The 26,133-nt window shown below is 42.7% G+C and overlaps 1 long non-coding RNA gene across 1 annotated transcript; it reads left to right on the top strand.

Moving 5' to 3' along the window:
• Positions 1 to 442: 442 nt before the first annotated feature.
• On the top strand, positions 443 to 26,119 carry LOC135981960 (uncharacterized). Its single transcript, XR_010599182.1, has 3 exons — positions 443 to 580; positions 24,769 to 24,891; positions 25,783 to 26,119. It is a non-coding gene; the product is annotated as an uncharacterized LOC135981960 (long non-coding RNA).
• Positions 26,120 to 26,133: the final 14 nt, after the last annotated feature.

Genomic DNA, 26,133 nt, shown 5'->3' with positions numbered 1-26,133 from the left:
GGTCACTTTCCAGGCAGCCTGCCTCAGTTTCCCCTCTTGACTTGAGTTCAGTAAACTCAGAAAACACTTTTTCCCCATCCCTTCTTGAATTATACCTTATTAACTTAACTGACATTCAAAATGAAGTTTTCAAGTCTATCCAAAAAGTACAACCCAAAACAAAGTTTAGCTTCTACCTCCCAAGTCTTCCTGCTTTCGCAGGCTACTCCCAAGCCCATCCTGGCTAGAACTTGCTCACTTCTAGCAGTCTCTAATCACAACAGCATAGCAATTTTAACTTTATTCTTCTTCCCTTCAGTGTAGCCTACAACTGCTCTTCATAGGGCAATCACTCTAATCTCTCCCAGCTGTGGCTCATTCTGTACTCAGGGGTGGTTAGCCCCAGCCCTCCAGCCCTTAACAGGTGAGCCACCCTGTTACCAGTGCCATGTGTGATCTGGTTTTACAGATGGGAGAATGGACTCAGCTGTTCAATCACTTGCCTGGGGCCACAGTGAGTCAGTGACAGCCAGGCTGGGAACCAAGATCTCTTATGTACTTGTGTGCTCACCACTGGAACATGCTGTGCCACTAGGACATAGTAAGTACAGTGTTCTGTGTATATCTCAGAGGGATACCATGGGGCTACATGTGTATATATATATAGAGAGAGAGAGGGAGAGAGAGAGTGTTTTGAGGTCTTCTCCTGAAGGAAGATAGGGGAATAGTTGTTTGGTTTTTTGGTCCCTGGTTTTCAATTCTTCTTTCCCCCCGCCCCTCTTCCCCACTCATTGCTAAGTGTCATTGATTGGTTTTGTCATGTGGTGGATTTTTTTCTTCCTTTTAAAAAAACTGAAACTGTTTTGAGATAGAAGATTCATTTTTGAAAAATCCAGTTTTTGACCCTGAAAATAGACCTCATGCAGCTTTTAAACAAGCTCCCCGCACTGAACATTTTGTGGTGGAAGAAGGTAGTGCACAATAACTGAGCAGGGGCAGCTTTCGTATTTGTGAGCAGTGCAAGCCAAATTCCACCCTGTATAAGCCCAATGAAATCGATGGGACCAACATCCCCCACTCTAGGGGTTCTAATCATGTACTGTTTTGCAGGAGTGTGGAACAGGTGCTCTTCTCTTGCACATAAACTACTGCTTTGCTTTCTGCAAGTCAAGATTTTTTTTTTTTTTTTTGGTTAAGTAAGAGTGAGAGACTAATGACACTGGCTTGAGGCAGATGTGCTAACAGACGCTATTCCTGACACAGCTGCATCAATGTTCCTTAGTCATGATCTGCAATAGCCTGGCTGTGATCCTTTTAATCCCTAGGCCTTTTAAGATTCTTGTGCAGACAGCACTTCCACTCATAGGGCTAGATTGTGCCTTTGCAGACAGCCCTGAGCAAGGGATACATGACAATTCAGAGATGACCGAGGCACAATTCCCTTCCTGTCTCCCGTTGCCTGTGTTAGGTTGAAGGGGAATATCCCCATCTTTCTACACTGTAACAGTCAAAGTCTGAGCAGTGCTTGAGGTGTGGGGACGATACTCCACCATACTTCCCTGCAGGGGCAGTTAGGACTGTAACGATCTATGCCCCAGCCCCATGAACTGTGGCAAATTATGCAGTGATCTGAGTCTCCCCTCCAGCCTGTGCTGTGGCTTTGTTTATTATTTCAGACTGGTTCTCTGCATAGTGTGTGTTTAGAGAACCAGGCCCAGCTGCATGATGGTTATTTACACTCCTAACTCCCATTGAAAGTGCTCATGAAAGGTTCTAGATCAACAGCTCTGGGACTGCAGTCCTCTATTTACCCACAGCACAGAGAGAAGCAGAGAAAACCTGCCCCGGGAAGCTATCTCCTAAGATTGTTGCCACAAACACAGAAGAGTGCGGGGAGAGGGTAGGATAACAATATGATAATTCGAATACTGCCTCTCCCTACAGACCTTTACTCCACATGAACCACTGCTGTGCAGGCAGTGATGGGAATGTCTAATCTCCAGTTACGGTACTGCTTTCATCAGGACAGGCAGTTGTATACCTCCAGGGATATAAATAGCACAAGGGATGGGAAGACTAATGGAAAGGAAAGAGACAATTCTTGTGGCTTGCAGGTCTTCTGTTCTAAAATTGAGATGAAACAGTACAAACTCTAAATGTAAGAGGCCTTTGCTTGCTTGCTGTACTTCAGGCCAGCTGCATGCTCGGGACTCAGTGACACTGACAACAGTAATAGACACTAGTGAATACCCTCAGTTATTCATTTGATAGCCTGGTTTAATTCCATAAGCTAGGGTCTAAATACTCCACACTTGGAGAATTTTGGATCCAGATGCAAACACTGTGGCACCAGCCCATGGGACTGCATGTGTGATCCCACACTCCCTTATATAGACACAGAATTCATCTGGGTATTCTAGGTCCGATTTTCAGAAGGATTGAGGCCTGGCCTCTCTTTGATTTGCCCCTATAAATGGCTAGTTAAAGACACTAGGACTCAGATTTGCATCCACAGATAAATTTCAGGCTGTTTTGAAAATGTGGCCCTGTATAATCTAGTTAGTTTAGGTCTGATTCATAGATGTACTGACTCCTTTGCAATCTTTCATATCCCCAACTGATTTATATGATTTGTGTACAGGTGGAAACTGCTGCAAAATCTCAGATTCTAAATCTGGGGATGGAGGAAAAAAAGCAAGAGAATCTTCTGATTCCTTAAAATTGTGGGGCTGGACATTGATTTACATTGGTGTAACACCGTTCTCTTCAACAGTTACTTCTGATTCTCATAGGTGTGGGATAAAAATCAGGCATATCAATAATACCTTTGCAGTTATATTGCTGCACTTTTGGTTCCTAGCTGATTGGGAGCACTTCAAATGTTATGGAAGAAACATAGTGGGTCAAATTCATCCCTGATATAAATCCATTGCAGTCAAAATGTTCCAACACCTGGGAAATACTTAGCCCACCATGCTTTTCTTAGCCATGTTATGAAAATACACGTCCACTGAAAACAAATACATGTTTTGACTGGAAATAGATTTCCCCCAGGAAACATTCAAGCAGTGGAGGGACAAATTGTTTTAGTGGTTTACATAACTGTCATGGGTGACCCACAGAGGCCGTGTGCTATTAATAAATGCTATGTTGGTACAAGTGAACCCTGTACAAGCAGATGGTATATTTATTAGTGTTATTGCAACTACCAGCTGCTAGGTGTTTGGAATTCCATGGGCATTGCCTCACAGGTCAGTAGAATATTGCTCACCCAAAATCCTTACACCCAGGGTGGCTGTGATCCTTCTCCAATGAGACATGCTGTCAGTTTGCCTCATAAGCGAAGAATTCAGTGTTTCTCTTTGGACTCCAAGATGTGCTAGACTGGGGGCAATCAATTATTTTTTGTCAAAGGCCAAATGTTTTGGTCAAGGTATAGTTAAGGTCCAGACTCCAGAGAAAATAATACAGAAATCAAATACCAGTAACAATATAATAATAAAAAGATTTTGTGGTCCGGATTTGGCCTGTGATCCACCTGTTGACTACCCCGTACTAGACCAATCCTTTGTCCTTATTCATAATCAGGACACCCCCTTGCTGTTTGTTTCTTTTTGTAGGTTTCCTTTCTTGTAGATTGTGTCCTCTACCAATAGGCCTGAAGGAGTCACTGGGTCACAAACCTCTTGTCCAATTCACATTAAACGTAGGCAAAAAAAATTCTACCTTGACCCTTAGAGTAAGCTACCAGTTGTGAGGCAGATGAGATTCTAAGGTATTTTGTGGCTTTTAGAGAGAAGCCAAAATCAGGCTTGTAATGGAAACTCAGTTGCAAACTTAACTATGGAGTGATGGCTGTCATGATAAAAACAAAAGCAAAGTCCTTTTACAGTGTGAGGTTACAGAACAGCACTACAGTGTAAATTTTGTTCACCTCTACAATATTTTAATCAACCATGTTAGCAACTTTATGATTTTTCTTTCAACATCCATTTTTAAAGGCATTCCTTTTAGTGCAAATAGAAGCCAGTCAATTTTATAAAGGTGCTTGTGGCATTTCAAAACAGTGGGTTGTTTTTAGCAATCAAACTTTTAGTACACTGTAAAATGTTAACATATGGCATTAGCTATTATAAACATTTCATCATTCTAAACATAATTTAAGGGACTGTAGTCATATAGCCAAAGGAAAGAAAAAAATAAGTTGGAGTTTTGCTGATAGTTTAAGGGGAAAGAGTCTTCAGTCTTGAGAGGAAAGAAAAAATATTTATTTTATGGTGGTGTTAAAAAAAAATTAGTTTTCTAAACAGAGAAGGATTAAAATGTGACCTACAAGTTTGTTTAAACATGTTTCTCCCCAGGGCCACATAAACAGGATGCACTTTCAATCCCTCATATTTGTTTGTGATGGCACACATACAAAGAATTAGCACAGATGCACTCATAAATAGAACTTTATTACTCTTGTCAAGCCTTTGTCTTGTTTCAGATTTTCTCGTCAAGTATCAGGAAATGCAAAGAAGGGCAACTGAATGAGTCGGGGGATGAATAATAGGATCCAAATGGACCCAGCCCAAAACCCCAGATCTGAACTTTTGGGGACATTTGGGTTCAGATCCAGAATCAAACTTTGCACACTGGGTCCATCTCTACTCCTAGGTGACTGGTTTCAATCCATTCTAGGTTGCTAATGACTAAAAGTTACCACCCTCCAATGGCTCTTTGGTGGCCTGTGTGGAATCGATTGGTAGTCTGAATCAATTGCCTAGATGCCTGCGTCACAGAAACTACCATTACACTTAGTAGTAATGGATGAATAAGATATTTGGCTTTGGATGCTGCTCATACGTGGAGTAACTTAACATTAAGTTGCTACTAAAGGTTTGCGTGTTTGTTTACATTAACTTTTTTTTAAAAAAAGGAAGAATATTGAGCCTGTAACACCCTCAGGGCAAAAATCATGCCTGATCTATGTTCTATGCAACATCTAGCACACTGACAGCGTCCAAAAATAATTGACACAGATAAACTCCAGCTAACCTGCGTGTTCTTCGGCACTTCCCTTTGCACTCTTATGCTGAACAGTCTTCCCTTAAACATAATCCTTCTCGAAAATAAACATGCAGAGTTTACTGGCAGCCTGTGGTATTACACTATTCCTATTCAATAAACAGTTCACATGAGACGGTCATCTTCCTTTAAATGATTTTTACTTGCTATGTTTGGTTCTACGTATAAACATTTCCCTTCTCTATCTCAGTTATTTATACTGCCAGTCAACCCCAGAATATTTGAGTGCCTACCACATACAATCAATGACAATAGCCACGTCCCTAGAGGACTTCATGGTGTCTCTGACACTAACAATCAGCTTACACTTGTATTTATTTAGACCCTGATTCAGCAAAGTGCTTAAGCATATGCTTGACTTTATGGATATCCATAGTCCCCCTGAAGTCAACAGAACTATATATGTGCTTGGAGTTAACCGGCTGCTTAAGTGCTTTACTAAAAAAGGGATGGATTTATGCACACACTTAATGGACTAAGGCCTCAATTAGTACCTGAATTATATCAACAACAACAAAATTCTTCTTGTGCCCCAATGATTTCATGCCTAGAAAAAGAGGCGGCTCTTCCAGATACAACCTCCTCAAACTTCATTGCTCAGTATCCCATAAGGATGTGCGCCTGGTGGGAATTTCAACACTCAAATGACTATATTTGTCTCCTGTGACATCATCTAAATAATCCTAAACTCCTATATAGGTGAGGGTTTGGACAGGCATCTCAGCTCAGTTGTCCGTTCTTTATGCACTGAAACAAAACAAAAGCCTCCAAAAGACTCTTTCTGGGTTTAAGCAGCAGTCATTTGTCGAGTATCCCAACGGCTCAAAAATATTTCCCCCCCAAAATGAGTGTTTGGGCCAAGGATTAAACTAAATGCTTAGAAAATTACGTTAAAGACATAAGTTCAGCTCAGCAAATACAAAGAAGTTGTTGGGGTTTTTTTTTTTTTTTTTGGCAACCCAATCCTGTATGGGAGGATGAAGTCTGTGACATATGCATTAAAAATACTATGTACATACACATACACACTCTCTCTCACACACACACACGCACACACACACACACACAATAGTAGAGTTGATTTCTAAAGCAGCTAAAACATTCTAGAGGCTATATCAGAGTCACTCTGGCAATTCCCCAGAATGCCTTTGGTTTCCTGTTGAGTTGAGGGGATCTAGCATGAGAGTTGATGGGCAAAAGAGGGGGAGAAATGGAAAAGAGAGTCCCTACCGGAGGGGATCTTGTTTGAGAGGTCTGTTGGGGGCAGCTCAGTAACAGCCGGGGTGCGTGATTCCCGCCTGCAGATAGTTGTGGACAGTGAACACAACAGGTGTGAACAGTCAAAGCCCAGTCAGTTACAAATCCGAATGACAAGTCAGACATTTTTCTGTAGTATTCACCCAGCACTAAAACTAAACAGCCAAACAGATCAAAAGGGACATAGCCAGAAGGGAAATGAATATAGCATTTGCCCCGATGGACAGAGGTGAAGTCCAGGCTGTAGCTGGCGGCCTCCATTCAATTGTCATTCATATCCAGCCGTGCACATTTTAGCTCTTGGTGTAATGCAGCAAAGAGGCATGGGGATGGGGGAGCCTTGCCCAGGTGACGCTACAGAGCTTTTGCTGACAGAATGATTTTGACCCTTGATCCCTTTTCTAAATGGATATTGATATTTGTAGTGTGCGCTCTCAGGCTTGGCCTGCACTGCTCCCAGCAATAAAACTCCTGCTCCAAAACGCTGGTATTTCTTAACATTGGGACACTTTTTTACTTTTTGTCCTAAGGCATTAAACTGCATCAGCAATTTCTGCCAGGGCTAGGGAGAATTCATGCTGTTCTGTCCTGGGCCGAGCTTTTGCTGCGAGGTTGAGGCAGGCTAGTCAGAATTGTTCAGATGCTCCAAGTAGCAAGGCAGGTCAACAAGCTCATTTGGACTTAGCTGAAAGCTTTTTGCTGAATCCACAGGTGCTAGTCACGAAAGTGGAGGAGGCAGCAGCAGCAGCATACGGGAACATTGCACATAGGGCTGTACTTACTGCTTAGAAACCAAACACCAGAGGCACAAAGCCAGAGTCACAGGGTATCTGGGATTAGGGGACATTGGAAACTCCTGTGTCCTTTTACCCCTTTCTCAACTCTGCTTTTTTGTTTTCTTCCCATTCGTCTCTCTGTCTAGTTTTTATTTAGAGCAGAGACAAATGTTCATTCCCACCCCCCAAACCATCCCAAGTTCACCCAGTCTCCAGGATAGTTACAAAGCAGAAAGGTAAGCAGGCTCCCGGAATGGATCGGACACTTTTCCGGTGCCCAAGTTCAAAGTGAACTTGGGCCAAATGTATGGCTTTCCACTGGGGTTTCACTAGAACATCAGGTGAAATGTCTGTTTTGGAGGAGGTTTGGTTTGAGCTTTTGGAGTCCTTTTAAACTTGGAGCAGAGGTGCAAGCAAAACCCACATGAACTGAAACCAGTGTTATCAACTGTCTCAATTTTATGAGTCCCCTGATAGTTGGTATTTTTCTTATAACCCCTGCTCCTATGAGAATCTCAGCCCTCACTTAAAAATAGAAGTAAGTTTCTAGTCCTCATGTTTGCAAAGAAAAGCTTGAAAACAACACCCAAGTGTACCCCAAAGGCTCAAAAGCTAGATTTCGATAATGGCATAGAGACAGAGCATTCTTATAAAGTTTGCAGATGATACTAAGCCGGGAGGGGTTGCAAGTGCTTTGGAGGATAGGATTAAAATTCAAAATGATCTGGAAAAATTGGAAGAATGGTCTGAAGTAAATAGGATGAAAGTCAATAAGGACAAATGCAAAGTACTTCACTTAGGAAGGAACAATCAGTTGGACACATAGAAAATGGGAAATGACTGTCTAGGAAGGAGTACTGTGAAAAGGGATCTGGGGGGTCATAGTGGACCACAAGCTAAATATGAGTCAATAGTGTAACACTGTTGGGGGGTGGGGGTGGGGGGGGAAAGCAAACATCATTCTGGGCTGTATTAGCAGGAGTGTTGTAAGCAAGACACAAGAAGTAATTCTTCCGCTGTACTCCACACTGATTAGGCCTCAACTGGAGTATTGTGTCCAGTTCTGGACGCCACATTTCAGGACAGATGTGTACAAATTGGAGAAAGTCCACAGAAGAGCAACAAAAATGATTAAAAGCCTAGAAAACATGACCTGCGAGGGAAGATTGAAAAAATTGGGTTTGTTTTGTCTGGAAAAGAGAAGACTGAGAGGGGACATGATCACAGTTTTCAAGTACATAAACGGTTGTTACAAGGAGGAGGGAGAAGAAGAATTCTTAACCTCTGAGGATAGGACAAGAAGCAATGAGCTTAAATTGCAGCAAGGGAGGTTTAGGTTGGATATTAGAAAGATTTTCCTAACTGTCAGAGTGGTTAAGCACTGGAATAAATTGCCTAGGGAGGTTGAGGAATCTCCATCATTGGAGATTTTTAAGAGCAGGTTAGATAAATACTGGTCAGGGATGGTCTAGATAATATTTTAGTCCTGCCATGAGTCCAGGGGACTGGACTAGTTGACCTCTCGAGGTCCCTTCCAGTCCTATGATTTTTAATCATGATTTTTGGGGCCTGCCTGATGATTTCAAATACTTAGGGTTGGCAATGTGGAGAAACTAAAGAAGAGGTTGGTACTTACCTGTGAGAAATGAAATTGCCCCATTCCACTTGTCACTCCCACTCCTTCCCTGCACCAGAGATCAACTGGGACACTTGTATCCATCCAGTGGAGAACCCTCTTCCTCCCCCAACCTCCCGCCTTGTTTTTGACACTGACTGCCTGGTAGTGTTGGTACGGTTTTGCATTCACGCTGCTGTCACCCAGCCAGCCCTACAGTGCTGTCTTTGATGCTAGCTCTTCTTAGCAGTGTGACACATGCAGGCCATGCCAAGCCAGGAGAGGGAAGATCACCTCATGGTTGTATTACTGTTACTCCATCCCCTCCTTCCTCCCTTTCACTTGCTTGTGTGTTTCATCCACGTGTCTTGTCCTAAACTAAGATTGTAATATTGTATTATCAAAATTCCCCCCAACAAGAGGACCTGGGGCTGGGAGCTGAGGAGCAAATCCACCCTGCCATGCTGCAGAAGGTGACACAGTGGAAATTATGATTGTCAATTTTATTTATTTATTTATTTATACGAATCCAATGATGCCTCCTCTTCCTTTCTGTCACTAACTTGCCCGTGTTTTACTATATCATGCTCAACCAGACTAAGATGTGATCTCTATGGAGCAGGGACAGCTTCAATATATGTGAGTAGAACAGTTAGCACAATGAAGGCCACTCTGGTTGGGGCCTCTAGAAGCTACTGGAGATCAAATATAATGTATAATAATAAAAAAGCAAGCCTGGAAATAATGATATCAGATGAGCGCTAACAGAATATGTTAGTCATTTCAGGTCAAATAAGGACCAATGCAATCTTTCATTTAAATCTGAAATAGGGACCAAAACTTTCTTTAAGCTTCAAATAAGCAGAATATGTTGTTCTCTCTTTTTCCCTCTCCCTTCCCCCCGCCCCGCCAAATTTTTGCTGGCTTCTGTATTTTTTTCTCTTTTGGCCAGCCATAGAAGTTCCACAAGGAAAGCTGTTTTCAGAGCAACTCTGACCCATCTGAAAGCAGGAAAGTCTGGAAATCTCAGACGGCCTCGTGTCATGAAACTATTTGCCTGATGTATAGACCAGAGGTTTGGATAGTTAAGTTCAAGTTTGGCTATACGTGCCACCTTTTATTCTTCTTATTCACACCATCAAAGTGCTTGGCCCTTTAGAGAATACAAACACAAAGACAGCCTGTGCCCCAAAGCTTAGAATGTTAGAATCCGATTTTTCAAAGACTTATATATGAGTTGTTTTATATACAGCATTAGGCTGTATATCTGAGCCTAAAAGACAAACACAGAGGCCATGTCTACATTACAAAATTAAATCGGCCTAATTTATGTTGGCATACAGCTGCTGGAGTAATTACATCGCTTGTGCATGTCTACACTTTACTCCTTGTGTCGGTGCACGTCCTCACCAGGAGCACTTCTATTGATTGTACTGTCAGTGTGGGGCATTGTGGGACGGCTCCTGAAAGCCAATGACAGTTGACATAAGCAACATAGTGTCTACACTGATACTGCATTGAACTAACTACATTGACGTTGACTCTACGTAGCTCGTGGAGGTGGCGTTATTAAATCCGTGGAGTGGGGCAGTTACATCACCGGGAGTGAAATTTCAGTGTAGACTCATCCACAGCTAGGTCGATGTAAGCTGCCTTGTGTTAAGCTAGCTCCGTAGTGTAGACCAAACCAGAGAAAATGGTGAGCGGCAGGTTTTTTGTTTTTATTAGAGTGGAACTTTCAAAAATGCTCAGAGTGGGCCTAGCTCTGCTGTCGCTGAGATCAATGGGAGTTTTACAATTGACTTAAGTGGAAGCAGAGTCAGGCCAGTCCTAGCGCTTTGGAAAAATGTCACCCTCTTAGGCTATATCTACACTACGGGGGGCGGGGGAATCGATTTCATATACGCAAATTCAGCTACGGGAATAGCATAGCTGAATTTGACGTATCTGATCCGACTTACCCCACTGTGAGGAGGGCGGCAAATCGACCGCCGCGGCTCCCCCGTTGACGGCGCTTACTCCTACCTGGGCTGGTGGAGTATGCGCGTTGATTCAGGGATCGATTATTGCGTTCCGATGAGACGCGATAAATCGATCCCCGATAAATCGATCCCCGATAAATCGATTTCTACCCGCCAATCCGGGCGGGTAGTGAAGACAAGCCCTTAGGTGGTAAACTCATTTCTTCTGGCCACAGCAGGAGAAAGGAGGTTTTAAGAGGGATGGGGAAACATCTGAAATAGTATTGCTCCCTGGTGGATTCATGGTACATCCAGCAAGGATAGATGTACACTTTTTAAACATTGGGAAGGGGGAGGTTTGCATGGAATGGTGTTCAAACTACGGTGGATGGGATCTTTTTTTCCCTCTTCCGTATATGGGCAGGTGAGAGCTTGAACCCCTGGGGACCTCTTTGATTGATGCCTAAATTCTGTATGTTCCCTAGTGATCCAGATCACACCCAGTGATAAAGGTGCAGTGTGGGGAAAAGCTGAACTGGATCTACACAGTATGTTGCCTGTGGATAAGGAACATATGTCTCTTTGTCCTTTTGTTTTAAAGAAACAAAATCAACTTTGTGCTCAGACTTGAAAAGACACTGGAAGAATGAAATTCAGCCGCACTGGAGCTCTACCCACTAAACTGCACAAGAAAGCCCCAACTGTCTGAGCAGAGGCAAACAGGCTGTCTCTGACCTGACTTGTATCAAGGGGACTCTCACCTTCACTGAAGCAGGGTCTTTGAAAATAAGGCAGCACCATTTTGTCCATAACCCTAGTTGCTATCGCTTGAGTTTGATGCCTCATTGCTACAGCGACTACATAGGCTTGGTAAATAAGTGATACCGGGTTATTTATGATGACAGAAATACACACACAGGGTCTAATTCTGCTTTTCTGTATCCCCCACCTACAGCTGACAGCATCCAGCATGGATTTGTAAAGAACAAATCATGTCAAACTAATCTGATAGCTTTCTTCGATAGGATAACGAGTCTTGTGGATAAGGGTGAAGCTGTGGATGTGGTATACCTAGACTTTAGTAAGGCATTTGATACAGTCTCGCATGATATTCTTATCGTTAAACTAGGCAAATACAAATTAGATGGGGCTACTATAAGGTGGGTGCATAACTGGCTGGATAACCGTACTCAGAGAGTTGTTATTAATGGTTCCCAATCCTGCTGGAAAGGCATAACGAGTGGGGTTCCTCAGGGGTCTGTTTTGGGACCGGCTCTGTTCAATATCTTCATTAACTACTTAGATATTGGCATAGAAAGTACGCTTATTAAGTTTGCGGATGATACCAAACTGAGAGGGATTGCAACTGCTTTGGAGGACAGGGTCATAATTCAAAATGATCTGGACAAATTGGAGAAATGGTCTGAGTTAAACAGGTTGAAGTTTAACAAAGACAAATGCAAAGTGCTCCACTTAGGAAGGAACAATCAGTTTCACACATACAGAATGGGAAGAGACTGTCTAGGAAGGAGTACGGCAAAAAGGGATCTAGGGGTTATAGTGGACCACAAGCTAAATATGAGTCAACAGTGTGATGCTGTTGCAAAAAAAGCAAACATGATTCTGGGATGTATTAACAGGTGTGTTGTGAGCAAGACACGAGAAGTCATTCTTCTGCTCTACTCTGCTCTGGTTAGGCCTCAGCTGGAGTATTGTGTCCAGTTCTGGGCACCGCATTTCAAGAAAGATGTGGAGAAATTGGAAAGGGCCCAGAGAAGAGCAACAAGAATGATTAAAGGTCTTGAGAACATGACCTATGAAGGAAGGCTGAAAGAATTGGGTTTGTTTAGTTAGGAAAAGAGAAGACTGAGAGGGGACATGATAGCAGTTTTCAGGTATCTAAAAGGGTGTCATAAGGAGGAGGGAGAAAACTTGTTCACCTTAGCTTCTAAGGATAGAACAAGAAGCAATGGGCTTAAACTGCAGCAAGGGAGGCCTAGGTTGGACATTAGGAAAAAGTTCCGAAATGTCAGGGTGGTTAAACACTGGAATAAATTGCCTAGGGAGGTTGTGGAATCTCCATCTCTGGAGATATTTAAGAGTAGGTTAGATAAATGTCTATCAGGGATGGTCTAGACAGTATTTGGTCCTGCCATGCGGGCAGGGGACTGGACTCGATGACCTCTCGAGGTCCCTTCCAGTCCTTGAATCTATGAATCACTTCTGTCTAAAATGAAGCTGAGGTTGCTAGATTCTGCAGACTGTTTTAGGTATCGTCAACTGCCATCCATCCACAACTCAGATCCACATGTTAAAAATGTTGTCATGGTCATTTAAATGTGTATATGTATCTCTGCCCTCTACTGGATGGAATCAGAACTGCTCTTGTGTATGTCTTAGTCTCCATACTGCTATAACAGAGGAGAGTCTCTTTTAAGGCCAGGCTTGTTTTTCTGGAGCAGGAGGATCTGAGTTCTAGCTCCTTTGTTGCTGTGAAGTTCCAAAGGTCCATGGGTCTAGCTCAGTGACCACTAATGAAGTCCTATGTGGGTGGCCACAAACTTAATGTGGTATATTTATTTGGGATTTTACACACACATTTTGCTAATGATTTTGAATCTTACATTTGCATTATATTTATTGTAAAAGCATTTGTCCTCACCTTTAGTGTGACCCCAGGCATCTTCTAGCTCTCTCCTTGCATCCACCAGAATCTCTACTCCATGTCCTTCTCTTCCGCCATTCCCTCCAGACTTTTCTCTCTTTCATCTTCTCAGTACAAAGCCCCATTAACAGCTCCAACTTTATGGCATTTACTCCTTGTTCTCTGTGCTGCTTCTTCACCCCATTACTGGCCAATAGCACCTTCCAGTGATGAGATTGCTTGCAGGGCTGAGGAGCTTTCATCGATTCTAAGGCCAGAAGAGACCACTGTGATCACCCTCTCTGCCCTCCTGTACAACAGAGGCCATAGCAATTCCCCAGCATAATTCTTTTTGAACTAGAGCATATCTTAAAAAAACAACAAATACAATCTTGATTAAAAAATCGCCAGTGACGGCAAAGCATTTTAGGTATGCGGCACATTTCATTTGAACTACAGTGGTTTGATCAGGTAACACAGGTGTGGGCAAGTCAATGTCAAAGAGAAGCATCCTGGGAAAATATAAGCAGAAATGAGATAGGCGCCTGGGAAGCGGAATGCATATGGGACAAATGGACAGTTATTTGTTCACACATGTATAAGGTGTCAAGGTGGGCTAGACACAAAGGGCCTCAAATTATACAGACCAGATATCATATGCCAGCACTCCAGAGCAAATTCAAAAGGGAGGAATCTCTGGCAATTGGGAAGGGAGGCCTCTTATTTCTGAGAGCGTAAGAAGATCTTAATTTGTGGGGGTGCACTTCTCAAGAACAAGATAAACAGGATGTTGGCATGTGAAGTATCTCATCAGGCACAAGTATACTAAGAACCTTGCAAGAATCTGCACACAGCCAAAACCAGCCTTAATTGCTTTGTCGTTGCTTTTGGCAAGAGAGAACCCAGCAAATTGTGGAAATGGAAAAGAACCACTTCGAGCTGAGAGACCGGTTTGAACTGATTAAATTGGATCTGCCCATGCAATGGCTGATGTGAAGGATCGCTAGAAAAGATGAAAGGTATCAAACTCTAGAGCCCACTCAGGAATTGTCCGAATGGGTCATTGGGCAAGTCACAAATGTCATTGCCTTCTGGAGGCTATTTGTGTATACGCAGCTCGGCCTGCATTTTCAAAAGTGACTAATGATTTTGAGTGACTCAATTTTGGGGCCCAACTTGAGACACTTAAAGGGGCCTGATATTCAGAACGTGCTGAGCATCCATCTGCCTTCCAAAAATCAGGCTCCATTAAGGTATCTCAAATTGGCTGACCATGTTTGAAAAACTAAACCTTTGTATTTATTTCATCTTCATTCCCAGACAATCACCAAGGCCCTCAAGATCTCTCATACTGAGAGAGGCAGGCACTTGGAGGGGAATGGATGAAAAGAAAACCTATTAAAATAGCAGTAGTGACCATTTTAAGACATGATCAGTTCTATAAAGATTAAGCTGTATTGCTAACAAATCTTGATAGATATTGTTGAATAAGACCTCAAAATACTGATGATTTTACTCCAATTTATTTTTCACTAGTTAAAATAAGAATTAATTCAGGGAAGTCCTCTGGCCTGTCAGACTAGATGATCACAGTGGTCACAGAAGATCAGAAGGGACTATTGAAGACGGGGGGCTACGTTTGTTCTTGTTGTGATGTTAGAGCAGCAGAAGTCAATGGAGACAACAGCATTGCCTAGCAGGTAGAGCAGAGGATTGGGTCTCAGGAGATCTAGCTTTTATTCTGGGCTATGTCACTGGCTTGCTGGGTGACTTTGGCCAAGTCATGTCATTTCTCTGCCACAGTTTTCCCCATATGTAAAATGGGGATAATGGTACTTCTCTCCTTTGTAAAGTGCTTTGAGATCCACTAGTACAAAGTGACATATAAGAGCTATGTATTGTTATTAATATAGGGGATGACCCTTAGTGGTGGACCAGTGGGTTCTTGGACCTGTGACTCTCCAACATATGATTATGTAGGTGCTAGGGGGGATCCATGTGCTGGCCTGAAACAGGGACTTCAGAAATGTGAGGTTGCTAAACCCGCTATTAATTCAGGTATCTGTCCAGATCCTCAAGGTGCAGCTCAGGAGGTCTCTTGTCCCAGTCCACTGTGTGATGTTTTGACATATCTTACTGCTGTTAATTCACCACTTTGGGCTGTTAAGGGCCCACTGTGTGCCCTTATAGGAAAACAGCCTCCTGCTGTGAAGGGAGCCTTCCCATGGAAGAAGAATGTAACCTGGCAAGATGTGGCAAGATGCCTTCTTGCTCTACCCCATTATATTTACACTCCCCTGCTCCGGCTGCCACTGTGCACAGACTGTAGCTCCGCTGGCTTGGGGACGGTGCTTGCTCAACACTGGAACAATCAAGACCTTGTTGAAGGATTATGCTAGTCGCGTGCCAACTTCTGCTGAGCAAAACCTAACATGCACAAATGCTTAAAAATCCTCTGGCCAGTAGCTAAGCATCCTGAGCATCCAGTTTACCATCCTCTTAGAGCATCAACCATTGACTTGGTTTTGGACCAAGTGCAACTATCCTAATGGTTTAGTGCATTACAAGATTATCAGTTCACTGTTTGCTATAGGTCTTGAAAAACAAATATATGATGTACTATGGTACATGTCACTACTCCCGTTCTCTGTACCTACTACCTCAGTACTCCCTGCATCAACCAGAGGAAAGTTAGCAAGCAGGGGCCACATTCTCTCTGCCAGGATTGAATCCTACAACTAGGGAATATCAAGAGAGCATGGGAATGTGGAAGATGGATAGGAGAGGCTTGCAACTCCTGTTAGTTGTGGCACAAAGAGTTATACTGGTGCAACACAAGACTTGTAGCTTAGTGTTTAGGTTTTATTCATGTGACTCCTAAAGGTTCCTAAGTCAACACCACAAATTCTCTTCCTCCTCTCGCTCACAAAGCTGGCCATGTCCTCTCTGGGTTTTAAAAAGCACCAGAAATAGCACATTGGGAACAATGTTTTTGCTTTCTCTCCACCTCACCTTTTGAAATAGCCAATGTCCTGTTTATGCCGATTTCTGAAGTCCTCGTTAGTTCTAGCCCATTGTCCTGAATCTCTCTATCCTCAGTCAGGGAGCAACCTGGAGAGACGCATGAATTTCTTGTAGGGAAATATGCACAATAGGATCCCCAACAATGTTGAGTGAGTTACCAAGCTGGGTATGCTGGACTAGAGGCTTCACTGGATGCAGGTTGTGCAGTCAACACCTTAGAAATACCGAGTCTCTCCCAAATGGGAGCATATCCTTTTTGCAATGATTCAAGTATGCGGTACAGAGCTTTGCAAGTTTATTTCACAGCTGTTGACCTAGTGAGTTCAATTTGAATACATAGCAATATCCCTGGTAAATCTCTCCAGGGGAAAACAGCTTTAAATCCCAGACAGGGCTCCGTAAAAGCCCCACCAGCCGAGGCTGCCCAAGAGATGTGCTTGATCTCCTGGCTGCCACGTTGCCTCTCTTTGGCTGGTCCAGACCTCTTGTGGTCCAGACCTCTTTATGGGCCCCCTCTCCAGTGGGGCAAAAGTTGTGCTTCAGCACACATGCGCTCTCGCTCTCTCCAGAAGAGCTTTCTACCACTAGGGTCCCACCATCTGGATTCTGCTAGTGGAACTTGTCTCTGTCCATGTTAGGTTTTGTGGGGTTCAGCCCCAAACTGGGATATTGAGGGAAGGGCATTCTTGGGTCCCAGTGTGCAGGTAAAATGAAGATCAGTCTTCAAAGTGGAATTGTAAAACCTTGTCACAGGCAATGAGCAAGAACTGTCAGTAACTTCTTCCTGATAATCCAAGCACAGCTGTCAATGAGGAATCATGAGTCAGCAACATTTGAGAGGTCAGAACTGCAGTTTCCTGTGTGCGCAAGGTGAAACCGCTTGGACTTGGTAGGACTTCTTTCTGGGAAGCCAGAGGGTTCCAATTTGAGGCATGCGGAGGTTACAGATCTTGAGCAAGAAAGAGAAATGTGATGACGGTGGAATGCTGACAACCCCTATGACTGCAAGTCAAAGGGCTATATACCCAAGATTGCAATCATTATTCTGAGTGAAGCTACGCAAGCCAATAATACACTGAATTAAAATTATACTGGTGCTATCATGCCAATTTTGTGACTAACAAATAATCCACTGTGAAGCATCTTGTTCAGAGTGAAGTATTATGTTTGTATGTCTGTTAACTAAATTCAGATTTATTTATTTTTATTTAAGATTTAGGGGAAAGTGGTTTTTTTGGGGGGCGGCGGGGAGCCTAACTTAAATCTTCTTGCCCTGGTGTCTGTCATTCCATCAGGATCTTCACGCATCAGAATCCAATCACAGTTATTTAACACTCTGGACTAGATCCTCAGCTGGTGTAAAATGCCATAGCTCCATTGATGTCAACTGAACGACAATAATTTACGCACAGGAAGGGTCTGGCACTCGCTATTTTCCCACTGATGGAAATATTACTCCCTGTCACCAACCTTGACTCTGATCCCCACGCTCAGCTCTTCCAGAGGAGCCAGGAATCTTCGGAGCCGGTGCTCAGTTTCCTGTTCACACAACATGATTCATGTCCCGGTACAGAAGGCTTGTCTAAGGCTTCCAAAATGGGAGGAGGCATGCTATTTTTGCCTAGCGTATTAATGAACTCATAATAAAGATGTGCCTTTGATTTTTGTGCCTTGTATAAAGACCTCTCTGCACGAGAGAGCTAAAAATACACTGGGCTGATGGAGCTGATGGTGGAATGCTGCCGAATGCAAACTGTGGCTGTTAACTATTCAAACACAAAATTAATTCTGTCACTGTATGGCTTCATGAACTCAGAAGTGGCTGGTTGCTTGCAAAGATGCTCCAGTGTGGGCTGAATGATAACGTTTTAAAGGCTTTCAGAATGTGATTTGATATACTCCAGCTGATCCCTGACTATTAGAGGGATGCACATTGCATTGCTTCAGTAGTATGAGCTCATGGCACATGCCGGGGCTCCTTGCATTCCTCCATTGCTCTCCACAGTTTCTGTGTAACGCCACCCTCCCATCCCTCTCTATTTCAGGTACTCCCTATACCCATCCTCTCATGCCAGAGGCTCTGTATATCACCATTCCTCCCTTCTCCCATACCCAGGTCCCACATTTTGCCTCTTTGCCAGGGGCTCTGAGTGTCCGCCATACCATTGTTACGCATTCTCTCCCACACTAGTTATAATGCTCCAGACAGAGAAATGCCATCAAGCTGAGTGTAAGTCCTCACTTTGCTCAGCCAATTATTTTCTATATATTTATAAAAGATGTAGGGAATTAATTCATTAACATTTGAAATGCCAAGATACTGTGGTTATATGGGTCACAGCAAAGCTATAAACATGCATATGTTTTGTTTTACGGTGGCGGTGGTGATCAAATGCACAGAAATACCTTGAGGAGCTGTACAGGGCAGGCGGGTCAGTTGTCACAACAGTGAGCCAACCACTGGTGGTCAGTAAACGGAGCATTCAGGGTTTTCCTTATCTGCCCAGATAGCGTAGGTGAATGTAATGGCCTCTCACAGCATATTTTCCCCTTCTGGATTGCCAGAAAGATATCAACAAAGTGGAGATAGAAAAGTCAAAGTCATTCGTGAAACATCATCTCCATTGTCCACAAAGCCATCCATTAATTATAAGCCTTCCCCTTGGTTTGTTAGGTCATAGTTAGGAAGCCCCCTTCCTTTGTTAGAATCTGAGGGTCATCTGGAATTACATACAGTCACAGGCCTGAAGACAATGTGATACGTGGATGGAGTGATGGTCTGCTGAACGAGTTCTTTATAGTTCTATGGCCCATATGACTCCACAGAAAGTAATAAATTAATTCTCACCACCCCACCCCTGGAGAGGTCAGAAAGTATTAATATTCCCATTTTAGAGAAAGTAAACTAAGGCACAGAGAGATTGTGTGACTTGTCTGCAGTCACTCAGGATGTCTGTGGCGACGCAGGAATTTGAAATCCGAAGTTCTGAGTCTCAGCTCAGTGGTTCAGCCACAAGATTTTCCTTCCTTTTTAGGGTCCTTGGGCCAAATTTTTGCTCCCATTTTCACCCACAGGGCTGTAAAGTGGTAGGTGAATAGAATTTGCTCACTAGCCACTCAGTGTGATGCATATAAAAATAAGTCCAATCATAAGGCCCAAAGCTGTGTCTGTGTTGCCCTCGCTGTACTGAAGGTGAAAGGAAAGGATTTGTGAGATCCAATCTCCATAGATTCCTTTAGCTAAGAATTTAAAAACTTCCTTCCTGTACTGCACATGGAGCGCACCCAGAAAGTCCTGTCAACTGGTTAGAACAGGGGACTGCGAGAACAGACTCCTTGCATTTTATTCCCTGCTCAGTCACTTCAGCTAGCTCCATCTCAGTTTATGCGCCGGTGTGTAAAATGGAGCTTATAATAACTTATCCGATTCTCAGAGATATTGTGACTATTAATAAATTGTGCACTATGAGATGGAGTCTCATTTACTTAAGGCCCTTGTTCACTTCAGTAAGGCAGTGTAAAGAGGCCTTAAAGTGAACGCAAATGTAATTTATGGCCATTCTAATGCCAGAGTTGTATAAATGGGATTCAGGCTCAAAGTGCTTTGAGAATCTTGGCTAAAACGTGACTTATAAACACACAGGATTATTGTAGTGCAAAAAAGAGAAACCGGTTTAAATGGGGTGGGCCCCATTAAAAAGTGGGTATAGCCATTCATCCTAGCAGGGATACATGGTCTTTTCAAAGCCACAAAGAGAGTCACACAAGTGAGGGATGATGTCTCCATCTGGTCACTTTTTGCTTTTGCTTAGTATTGGTGTGTGCTATTAAACAACTGTTGTGTTCCACCAAGAGATGGCAGCATTTCAGGTGGCGTGACTAAACCTTATAGTTTTCTGAAGCTTAATTAGTTAATGTTTGTAAAGTACGTTGAGATCCTCAGCGGACAGTCATGGTAGATGTCTTACAAGAGACTAACAAAATTAGCATTTTTGGATATACACGTCTGATGTCACTATTGTGAAAAAATTTTTTAGGGCTGTCAAGCAATTAAAAAATTAATTGTGATTAATTGCATGATTAAATAATAAAATTTATTTAAATACTTTTGGATTTGGATGTCTTTCTACATTTTCAAATATATTGATTTCAATTACAACACAGAATACAAAGTGTACAGTGCTCACTTTATATTTGTTTGATTACAAGTATTTGCACTATAAAAATACCAAAGAAATAGTATTTTTCAATTCACCTAATACAAGTACTGTACTGCAATTTCTTTGTCATGAAAGTTGAACTTACAGTAAAACAAAATTTTAGAGCCTGCAAGTCCACTCAGTCCTACTTCTAGTTCAGCCAGTCGCTCAGACAAACAAGTTTGTTTACATTTGTAGGAAATAATTCTGCCTGCTTCTTGTTTACAATGTCACCTGAAAGTGAGAACAGGCGTTCTCATGGCACTGTTGTAAGATATTTACATGCCAGATGCTCTAAAGATTCATATGTTCCTTCATGCTTCAAGTTCCATGCTTGAAGAAGATATGCGTCCATGCTGATGACAGGTTCTACTTGATAACGATCCAAAGCAGTGCAGACTGATGCATGTTCATTTTCATCATCTGAATCAGATGCCACCAGGGGAAGGCTGATTTTCTTTTCTGGTGGTTCGGGTTCTGTAGTTTCCATATTGGAGCGTTGGTCTCTTAAGTCTTCTGAAAGCATGCTCCACACCTCATCCCTCTCAGATTTTGGATGGCACTTCAGATTCTTAAACCTTGGGTCGAGTGCTTTAGTTATCGTTGGAAATCTCACATTGGTACCTTCTGTGTTTTGTGAAATCTGCAGTGGAAGCGTTCTTAAAATGAACAACATGTGCTAGGTCATCATCCAAGACTGCTATAACATGAAATATATGGGAGAATGCGGGTAAAACAGAGCAGGGGACATACAATTCTCTCCCAAGGAGATCAGTCACAAATTTAATTAACGCATTATTTTAACGAGTATCATCCGCATGGAAGCATGTCCTCTGGAATGGTGGGTGAAGCATGAAGGGGCATACGAATGTTTAGCATATCTGGCATGAAAATACCTTGCAATGCCAGCTACAAAAATGCCATGCAAATGCCTGTTCTCACTTTCTGGTGGTGTTGTAAATCAGAAGAGGGCAGCATTATCTCCTGTAAATGTAAACAAACTTGTTTGTTTTAGCGATTTGGCTGAACAAGAAGTAGGACTGAGTGGACTTGTAGGCTCTGAAGTTTTACATTGTTTTGTTTTTGAGTGCAGTTATATAACAAAAACAAATCTACATTTGTAAATTGCACTTTCACGACAATGATTGCACTACAGTACTTGTATGAGGTGAATTGAAAAATACTATTTCTTTAGCATTTTTACAGTGCAAATATTTGTAATCAAAAATAATATATACTTCGATTTCAATTCGAACACAATACAATATATATGAAAATGTAAAAAACATACAAAATATTGAATACATTTCAATTGGTATTCTGTTGTTTAACAGTGTGATTAAAACTGCGATTAAGCACGATTAATTTTTTTAATCGTGATTAATTTTGAGTTAATCGGGTGAGTTAACTGTGATTAATCAACAGCCCTAATTTTTTTTTTAAACTGGTATATTTGAGGAAAATATTTTATGTTCCCTTTCCAAAAATGAGAACTCCCTCTGTTTTAAGGGTCTGCTGAGAAGCCACAAGTGATATTAGGTTCACTGATGTGTAAAACAAATAGTGTGAAAATAAGCCCATCTGACGACATTAGCAGTCGGCCAATACCCAAATGAAGAACAGAAAGGAAAATCCAATGGTCTGCCCTGTAGCTGTTCTTCACTATGACCGATTTGGATGAATGACCTCTCCACGGGACAGGGCTATAAATTACTAAATAAACCCAAAGTTCAGGTGGGTGCAGAAAGCCCATCTCTTTTGCCACAAACGATTATGAAATGACCGCACGTCTGCACAGTTCAGAGATGCCAGAAGTCATTGAGCAGGTCAGATTGGGAAATTTTTCTTTGGGTCTTGTCTATACAAGGATTTTTTTGCTGAAGTCTCCTGCTATTGCTCAGCCCCGTGGGAATGCTAGAAAAGACCAGGCCACTTGGAACCTAACCCTTACGCTCTCACAGGTGGAACTGTGTATGGTTTTGGCAAAGCTGGGAGACTTTAGGAAAGATCTTCTTCTTGTGCAGACACGGCCCCACAGAGGTGCACTTCAGGATACCTGTGATGCAATGTTTGATCAGTCACAGGAACAAAAGTGATTTTTTTTTTCAGGACAGTTCATTACATTGCCCTCTTGACCATGCCCGTCACCCTACTTATTATGTTTACCTCTGAAGTCCCTTGTTCTCATCTCTGATGGCCTTCCAGCTGATAATCATCCTGAACCACTGTTAGAAGGGGATAACCCCAGGCTCATGGCCAACATTTCTCGATAAAACAGCTTCTAATGTCCAAGGCTGTAGAAGAGCAATACACAGTTGCTTCATTTACCTGCCCCGCCATTGGCTCTGCCTCTGTTTCTAACTCATTGCTTTGTAAACCACTTGGAGATGCCTTGACTATGAAAATTTGCCATATAGTGGCCCATTCTTTTCTTCTTGCATTTGTTTTGTCCTGCAAATAAGCATGTAGGGACTGTGTCTTCCTGTGTTTATGAACAGTGCCTACTGCATGGCGAGTGCTATGTGAATACAAACCATGAATAATTACTACTCGCTTTCTTTCCCCTCTTGTCTGTCTTGGAAGCTTTTTGGAGCAGAGACCATTCTTTACTCTGTACTGTACTGCCTAGCACAATTATTATTAATTTGTATCACATAGGAACCTAAAGGACACAGTCAGGATTGGGGTCCCATTTTTGGTAGATGCCGTACCTATCAATAATGAGAAACAGTCCCTGCCCCAAAAGAGTTCACAGTCTAAATAGACAAAAGAATTAACACCCCCACTACCGAGAGACCCTTCTCACAATTCAGGACAACTACACCTGTATTCCCTCTCTGTGGTCCCTCAATGGCATCCATTCTAGGCTCCTGACTCCTCAGCCATCACCTTTCTTGGTGAAGACCTGCATCTCTCTTCCTCCTGACCAGGGGTTTTCCCAAACTGCACAGTTCCCTGCCTACACTGTGATATCCGCAGCAAGCCAGACTGCCTAGAGGTCTGCATCTGTGCTTTGCTTTCTTTCCAAAGGCTATAGTGTAATAGCCCTGCAGTTAAAAGTTACTACACAGCTCTTTATAAGCAAGCACATTTATTCCTAAAGGGAAACCATTACAGAGAAAATACATTTAAAAACAATTTAAAAAACCCCAACATGGCTGCTAGTCACCCCAGCTCCAACAAGAGCTCTGGTAGGTGTCAGTCCTTCAAAATCCACAGCTGAGTTTTCCCCGTGGCTACAAGTCCATACTGTCTCAGGTTCAATACCAGACCTCCATGAATAGTACTGTCTTTCCTTTATACAGATCTTGGCCTCATGTAAAAGGTGATCAGCAGACAGTGGCCCACTCCCCAGGGTGTAACTTCAAAAGGCTGGATTTTTGCATAACTGGTGGTGGGGAATTTGCATTCACCTCCCTCTAGAAATTGCCCAGGAAAATCCCTTCACTCAGATGGTCCCAAAAGTTCATTCTTGTCTGGCCCATTGTTCAATATAGTCTTTGGTCATCCAAGCCTTCCATCACATCTCCCTTCCCGCCCACCCCATCCCAAGAAATGACATACAATCCCTACCCACAATAATCCATAAACTTTGCATTTAGAGCAATGGACCCCAAAGCTACTTAAACTTAATTCAATAAGGTTTTTCAGGGATATTGCTATATTTGTCACAGCCCCCATCAATATCTGTGCCCCATTGTGCTAGGCACTAGACAAATATAGTAAAAATCTCTGCTTTGAAGACTTTTTAAAGTCTAAATAGGGTGGGAGAAAAAGTATTACTATGCATATTTTGCACAGATGGGGAACTGAGGCAAAGTTGTGCTGAGTACCAGTCCAGTGCCTTGGACTCCGATCTCAGTTGGGAGCCCTAGGTGTTACTGTAAAGTAAATGGATCATTTCTTATTAAGGTGAATGTTCAGTTAATTATGACAGTAGTTGCTGGACCTACTCTAGACAGTAGCCTCTGCTATGGTCACTGTAGTAGGAAGAAACCAAAATCCATTAAAGCTAACTGTGATCAGCTTCTTTACAGAGAATAAAGAAGTTAATTATGCCTGCAAACCATAGCTGGGTCATCATTGAGGAGCACTCCAAAGCTCCTCGCAATCAATTACTCCCTAGGAAAATGTGAGCAGGGTAGCTGTGAGCTCTCTGCCTTGCCCAGAATATAAGAACAGAATAATGAGCTGTGGCTGGCTGAGACTTTTGTAGTTTACCTAACCTATGTTTTTTTCATAGATCGGGCATATGTCAAGGATGGATGTAGGGGGGCAGAGGAGCCAAATTCTCAAAGAGGAATAGCAGAAAATGACAACTTCTGCAAATAACCACTGAGCTGGTCTTTATGCAACAGACATGGAGGTGAGATGAGAAAAAGGATCTCGTGCCCATTAGCCCATCCTTGCAATAGCGTCATGAGAAGTCACTAGCTCAAGCACCAGATCTATGTGTCCGCCCTGTGTCATAAAGATTGTAATAAGAAACTGCTATTTTGCTCTCCTGTTGCCCCCCCCCCCCCAAAAAAAACCACGCTAGGTAAATGGAATTTTACAAGGCTGAATTAACCAATTAGACCCAATCACAGGCCTGTGGTTTATACAGTTCAGCTGTGTGGAAATCTATAGCAGGTGTTCACTGCCTGTATACCTCACACTTGGACTGTTGCCAAGCATTCTTCAAATATAACATTGAAGCAAAACCATGTACCTTAGTGCGGTTTGGCATGATGATTAAAAAAAAAAAGGCTCATGCCTGTCCTCAAAGGCTGTTTTTAAATAATTATCTCCCAACACGGTTATATTCAGAAAATTGTCTCGTGCTAGGTCTCTCTAAAGATTCTCTGTAGGTGCCATATACGCCTTTCCACATTCCACTCTCTCAAACGCTGGCTAGCACAACTCCTTTCACATTCCTCAATATGGCAGCGTGGCCTTGGTGCCAAAAACATCAGTTGATTCCAACAGCTGTACCGAGAAAGGCTGGGCCTGTGGTTCAGGGTTTTGGGCTGGGTTAAAGATTCACTTACCCTCTCTTTGCCTTTGTTTCCCCTCAGGGGATAACAGAACACACCTGCCTCCCAGGAGTGAGGAGAGGATACTGTGGTGAGGGAGTCATTTCTTAGATTTTTTTTGTTTTTGTGGGGAGCCATTCTGAGCATTGTTCCTGCCTCCTACAAAAGTTGTCTTTAGTTGTAGGACAGTTGATCTGAGACATGACAATATTTTTTTTGTCTGATTTCTCTCTCGTCTCTAGTTGCTCCAGAAGTGAATTGTCATCCCACTCTCAGAAGTCAATGCCTTGGAAAAGTCTTCCCTAGCAATGTAATCATCAGTTACAATGCACTACAGGCAGAGCCAGGAATTTGCTGCATAATGTGGACACACTCATATCCAGCTTGCCTCTCACCCAGCTGATAAAACTGGATGGACCCAATAAATCAGTAACAAAGATCCAAACTCCACTTTAGTGTGGCCAGCACACTAGAGACTGCTACAAGCCCTGAAAACATAGTGGGCCTAGTTTTCAGAAGTGCCAAGCACTACTGCCATCAATGGGGGCCTGTAGGTGCTCAGTATCTTGGGAAAATCAGTCCCACATATTGCC

The sequence above is a fragment of the Chrysemys picta genome, chromosome 2 (assembly GCF_011386835.1).
Source record: "Chrysemys picta bellii isolate R12L10 chromosome 2, ASM1138683v2, whole genome shotgun sequence".
In the NCBI taxonomy this organism is placed as follows: Eukaryota; Metazoa; Chordata; order Testudines; family Emydidae; genus Chrysemys; species Chrysemys picta.
Note: the sequence above shows the minus strand (reverse complement) of the source record. Positions and strands in the feature narration are given on the sequence as shown.